A 6,000-nucleotide genomic window follows, 5' to 3' on the forward strand; every position below is an offset into this window, starting at 1 on the left:
GAGCACAGTACACTAAAAGGGGGAGACCACCCCCCAGGACACCAGCACCCCCACCATATTCAGCTCTCAGCAACTGAAATTCCATTAGCCGGGTCGAATCCAAAAGGATTCAACTAATGTTCAAATAAACCCACCATGTCCAAGAAAACAGAATCAGCCGCCGCCATTTAACAGGCACTCAATAGGCTCTGTGCACAAGATGGCGTCTACCAACTTCCGGCGGCTGGGTGTGCGGCTGAGTACTTCCGGTTTGAGTACAGTTTTTTTTGACAGTTTGACTGTTTGACAGCTTGACTGTTTGTTATGTCACACCGAGAGCAAGAATGAGCGGATTTCGGGGTAAAGAAAAACGATTGGCCTTCCAGCGTGTAAGAAAGTCGGCACTACATTGCTGTGGGCCCCTTTGTACAAATGTGTCCTGTTATCAGAATCAGAATACCTTTAGTCCCACAGAGGGGACATTTGCAGCGTTACAGCAGGAAAGAGCCACGGACAGCTTAGTGTTGAATATCTTACATGCGTTAAAAAGTACTAAGTTATAATATAATAAACAATATGCTAAAAAAAAAGATAAAAATCAAATCTACAAATCAAATCCTGTAGCAGTTCTTAGGATTTAGCAGCCCGGTAAATATATTAGTTATTAAAGATGTCATATGTATATAAAGTATATATTGCACATAAAGCACATATTGCACATAGTTTGACGGTATTTAACAGCAGCAAGTTACACAATGTTATAATCGGGAGATAAGTTTCCATTCATTTTGGCAAGCCTGGGCAACAACGATTAAAAGATGTCTTGCTCCCAAACCAATTGTGTATTTCATTACAAAAAGCAGTTATACCATACTATGTTTAGGTACTAATGAATTATATCCTCAAAACAAACGCACAGATAAATAACAGGAAAATACATAATTTAATAAATCCACAATATGATAACATTTTACAGATTAATTTAATAAACTTTTACAAAACATAGGTTGATGTTATATCGGGGGGACAAATACATATTTAAACATTTCAATTAGTCTCTGCATATTTAAGTAATGCTAGTTTATATAACAGATGAACAGATTTGCAATATCCAGAAAGTAGATAATATATATAATGTGTTTCCAACATATCCTCTGAAAGAGTGTTAGTCGTTGAGTTGAGTAGTGAGCCATTCGTTTTTTTTTTTCGTGGTGTGATGTCTGCTGAGAAGTCCTTGTATGCCTCGCTGACTTTGAGGACATCTGGGTCTGGCAGCTCCCTATTAATTACACAAAAGAATTGTCAAATGACTTGAAAAGGTCGTTGATGCAACATACTAAATCAGCTCTTGGCACAAAGGAAATACTCATTAAACCGTGGATTGGTTGTGAACACATACTGTTCTTACCATGGTTATTGGCTTGTGCCATGGCTGCTCTGTTTCAGTATAGCTGAGGACAGGGGGGACAGCAGCTGAGGACAGGGGGACAGCAGCTGAGGACAGGGGGTACAGCAGCCAGGTTTGGAGTAGTGTGCGGTCTGGAACAGCAGTGCAACATTGTGGTTGCAGAGTGCTGTTCCAGCTACACAGGAACACTTTGCCACTGCAATCTCCACAGGTGAACAGTTCTTAAAACAAAATGTCAGTCATTTTACATTTAGGACACTGCTTCAATACAACACAGACAAAAGAGAAAGCTGCGAGCAAGCTGATCAGGCAAGTAGTAGGTGTGGGAAAAGGCTAAACCATGTCAGGTTGTCAGTCACATCCAGGGGCGGACTGGCCATTGGGAATACCGGGAGTTTCCCCGGTGGGCCGGTGCTGTGTGTGCAACACACTCTCACTCCCTAAGCGTCCAATAGCGACGTTTGGTCAGTGTCCGTGGCGTCCAATTGTGACGCTCCTAGGCTCCTTCAGCGTCATAAAGGGACGCAAATAGCTTTCAACTGATTGCAATGTATTCCCATCTGCGTCGGGATTTGACGCTCATGGAAGCACGGCATTCGTTTATGTCGGCTGCCCTTAAAGGTAATGTGAGCGTCCATTCCCAGGAGTAAAGGATGGCAGAAGACACTACACTACCCAGAATCCCCAGCTATCGTTTGGACTACACCATGTGCTCTTGACAAACCCCGTGATAGTCCTCAAGCTCTGTGATTGGAGAGTGTGCTCCGAGGGTTAAGCCGATTCTCGAACAGCACTTGAAATGGGATGGAACCACGGCAGACTGTCCAAAACTGGATTTGAACGGGTCCACCGCGTCCCCCCTCCCCCACCCCGTCCCCAGAACTACACATGCTGGCTATTCTGTTTCGCAACATGTTCTCTATGGCACGTCTCTACTGGGAGTTGTAGTTTTAAAAGACGTTTTCGTATTTCCCATAATAAGAAGTTGCCAGTATTAAACTGTGTACATCCCTGGAGGTTTAGGGGACAGGAAACACTCACATTTAAAACATATCATTAATAAATGGGTGAAAATTGCTGGTGCCCATTATGGGCAGTATTAATATATATACCCACATGCCAGCTAAGGTCAGAAGAGCTTTATTTAACAGCTGGTCTTATGTGTGTGACCCCTGTGATAACATTACATTACATTAATTGATAAGCCTGAAACATGCACTTGTCAAGGTTCAGAGGCACATTTTGCAAATATGGCAGTAGCCATCGATCAGCTTAAGATAAGATATACTTTATTGATCCCAAGTTGGAACATTTGCGTTACATCAGCATGTGTAACAGTTAAATATGCAGTTGTGTTTATTTGAAAATCATTTAGTATAATCACATAAATTCTGTGTTTTATATTCAACAATTATGTGTTCTTTATTTATTGATTGTTCAATACCTGACAAGGCCAGATATTAAATATCTACATACATCTTATAAGAGTATAATAAATTATGTATAATATCAGTTAAAATAAGTGCTTCAACATAGTTAACATTGCTGGAGGTATGCACACATATTGATAGATGTCTTGTAATGCACTATTGAGGAACCTGCAACCCAAGTTTTTCATTCAGTGCAGAACTACACCACAGTTGTGTAGGCCTATATGATATGTCAATAAACCTTAGAAAATCTTGAAATCTTGAAAGGGATGTGCAAAATAGTCATTACATACAGTCTTTAATTAACTATTAGTAGAGAATAACGAGTAATGAATATACTTTATAGGGATCGTATTAATATCTAATAATAAAAATATTGAAATTCAATAACATGCTTTAACCACCAGGTGTCCCTTTATATCAGCTGTGCACCTTTATGGTGTAAATACAGCCTATCTACCAATTGGATCAAATATAAAAGTGAGCCGAATTAGTGTTGATACTGCAAGGAGACGTATTGTGTGAAAAGAAATGTAAGATGTTGTTTAATGGCTGATATATTTATGATCCACGTCACGTTTTCAGTTCCTCATGTTTGTCTTCTCATCAGGGCTCTATAAATACAGAACTACGGCAGATATGTAATATGTAATGCAGCCGAACCGTGTATTACAATGCCGTTATGTGATGACTTTCAAAGAGAAAAGCAAGCACACTCGGAATAAAGTATTATTATTATTTTGGTCTGTTTCCGGTATTTGTTAATGACGATGTGCTCTGAGATTTGAGACTGGAATTGCACAGGGGGGAAATAACGTAGGCTATCTTTAGATGCGGATTTTGTTAAACTAATATGTTTGCGCTGTGGACCAACACTATACATTGACGGGGAAGGGGGTAGCAATAAAGATAACACCATTAAACAGTTACACAACATAACAGAAATAATATCGATAGCAGCGTCCCTAGCAACCACCTTGGTAACAATGAAAACGTCGCGATTTCCTGAAGTAATCTTCGTAATAACTAGCAAACTAAAGATCATGTACATCCACTGCACACATAATCTGAAATAACAACTCATATTTCTCGCATCAAATGACATCAAAACGCATTTTAATGGCCAAACTAACTTTAAAATAGGCATTTTACACCCAGAATAAAACGAATTTCGGCCATGTTTTCTTTTTCTGCAGGGAGAAATTTGAAGATCACGTGACATAGACGCCAGCCATCGGAATGAATGGTGAAAAAAACGGGGTTTGTCAAACAGAGCACATGGTGTAGGCCAAACGATAGCTGGGGATTCTGGGTAGTGTAGTGTCTTCTGCCATCCTTTACTCAGAAAACATATTTGTTTTCTCCGAATCGAAGGGGAAAAATACAAAACCAATCAATGTTGTGTAATTAACAAGGATAATCTGGTGTTTTTTAGTCGATGAGTAGTGCAGATATCACTGTAAAATCAATCGACAGTAAGAGGAATACTTACTTCCGGGTGTACAATTCTCCGTTATCCAATGGGAATGGACGCTCACATTGCCTTTAAGGGCAGCCGGCATAAACGAATGCTGTGCTTCCATGAGCGTCAAATCCCGACGCAGATGGGAATACATTGCAATCAGTTGAAAGCTATTTGCGTCCCTTTATGACGCTGAAGGAGCCTAGGAGCGTCACAATTGGACGCCACGGACACTGACCAAACGTCGCTATTGGACGCTTAGGGAGTGAGAGTGTGTTGGTGTGTGGGCCGGAGGACCCAAAAAAAAAAGTTTATATTATATATTTTCTTTGCCTGAATCCTACCGGCCCACATTTGTAAGTGTTCCGGCCACTCCCTTTTCTTTTTTTTTGCTTACCTAAATCCTACCGGCCCACATTTGTAAGTGTTCCGGCCCAGCCCAGTGGGGTGTGGCCAGGGTTGGGTTGTAACGGAATACATGTAACGGCGTTACGTAATCAGAATACAAAAATCAAGTAACTGTATTCAGCTCGCGTTACATTTGAAAAACTAGTAATCTGATTACAGTTACTTTCGTAAACCTGAAGTGAATACATTTTGGATTACTTATTGGAATTATTGGTGGAAAGATTTCCTCACAACATTTAATATTCATTACTAAAGGTACAGCCGAATCATCACAGCGCACAAAACCGCGCAGATGGACCAAAAAGGGGAGCGTTTAAAAAAAATGTGCGGGTCAGCTCAGTGAAACAATAACAACGTAACATGGAGGAACCAAAGTCTGCGTTTAAATCGTGTGTGTGTGTGTGTGTAGAGGTGTGTGTGGTTAAAACACATCAGCCACACCGCTCTTTAGCCTTTCTAATGATTCTGAAGGTAAACACAGTGAAAGGCGGTGAGTGGAAGGCGGTGCGTGGAAGGCGGTGCGTGAAAGGCACTGCGCGCTCGTCTTCTCAGAGGCTGAGTTAACCCTCCCGCTGCCTCCTGGCGCTGCAGAGAGGTCATGAAGTGAAGGAGGTGTTCCTTCTATAAAACAGCTGTGGGCAGCAGATACTGTGAGTGTCACAGACATGAATTCATAGATCAAGTCAGACTGGTGCACACTCTCCTGTTTTGCCAACCCGATGCTTAAACAAATATAGCTCTACACCCCTGGCCGAAATGTCCTTAAAATGAAGTCCGAGTTCGACATTTTAATTCATGTCCTGCCAACACTGGCAGGACAGAAGGCGACACGCCCTTTCTATGCCATGTCCTCACATCCCAAGCTGCATGTCTGGTGCCTTGCTCAAGGGCACCACGGCAGGGCAGGAGGTAAACTGGGACCTCTCCAAGTAGAAGTCCACACGCCAAATAGGTCTGGTCGGGGACTTGAACCGGCGACCCTACGGCTCACAGTCCAAGCCCCTACTGACTGCCATAGATTTTGTCCCTAATGTTTCTCTTTAAGTGCACCAGATTGATACATTTAACTTAAACATTTAAAAAAAAATCTTCCCGGGGGAACGTGCCCCCGGACCGCCCCTAGAGGAGGTGAGGTCCACCAGATGCCCACACCACCTGTTAAATTGTCTCATCCACATTGAGGATGCTTCCTACGTCCATGTTTTATTCCATGTGTCAAGTCAGGCAAATTGGGTCAAAATGTTATTGCATCAATGATCTGTTAACATTCATATCACTAAATATATGCCGTAACTATTTTTGCTCTAGGCAAC

Source organism: Pseudochaenichthys georgianus, chromosome 5 (assembly GCF_902827115.2).
Source record: "Pseudochaenichthys georgianus chromosome 5, fPseGeo1.2, whole genome shotgun sequence".
NCBI lineage: Eukaryota > Metazoa > Chordata > Actinopteri > Perciformes > Channichthyidae > Pseudochaenichthys > Pseudochaenichthys georgianus.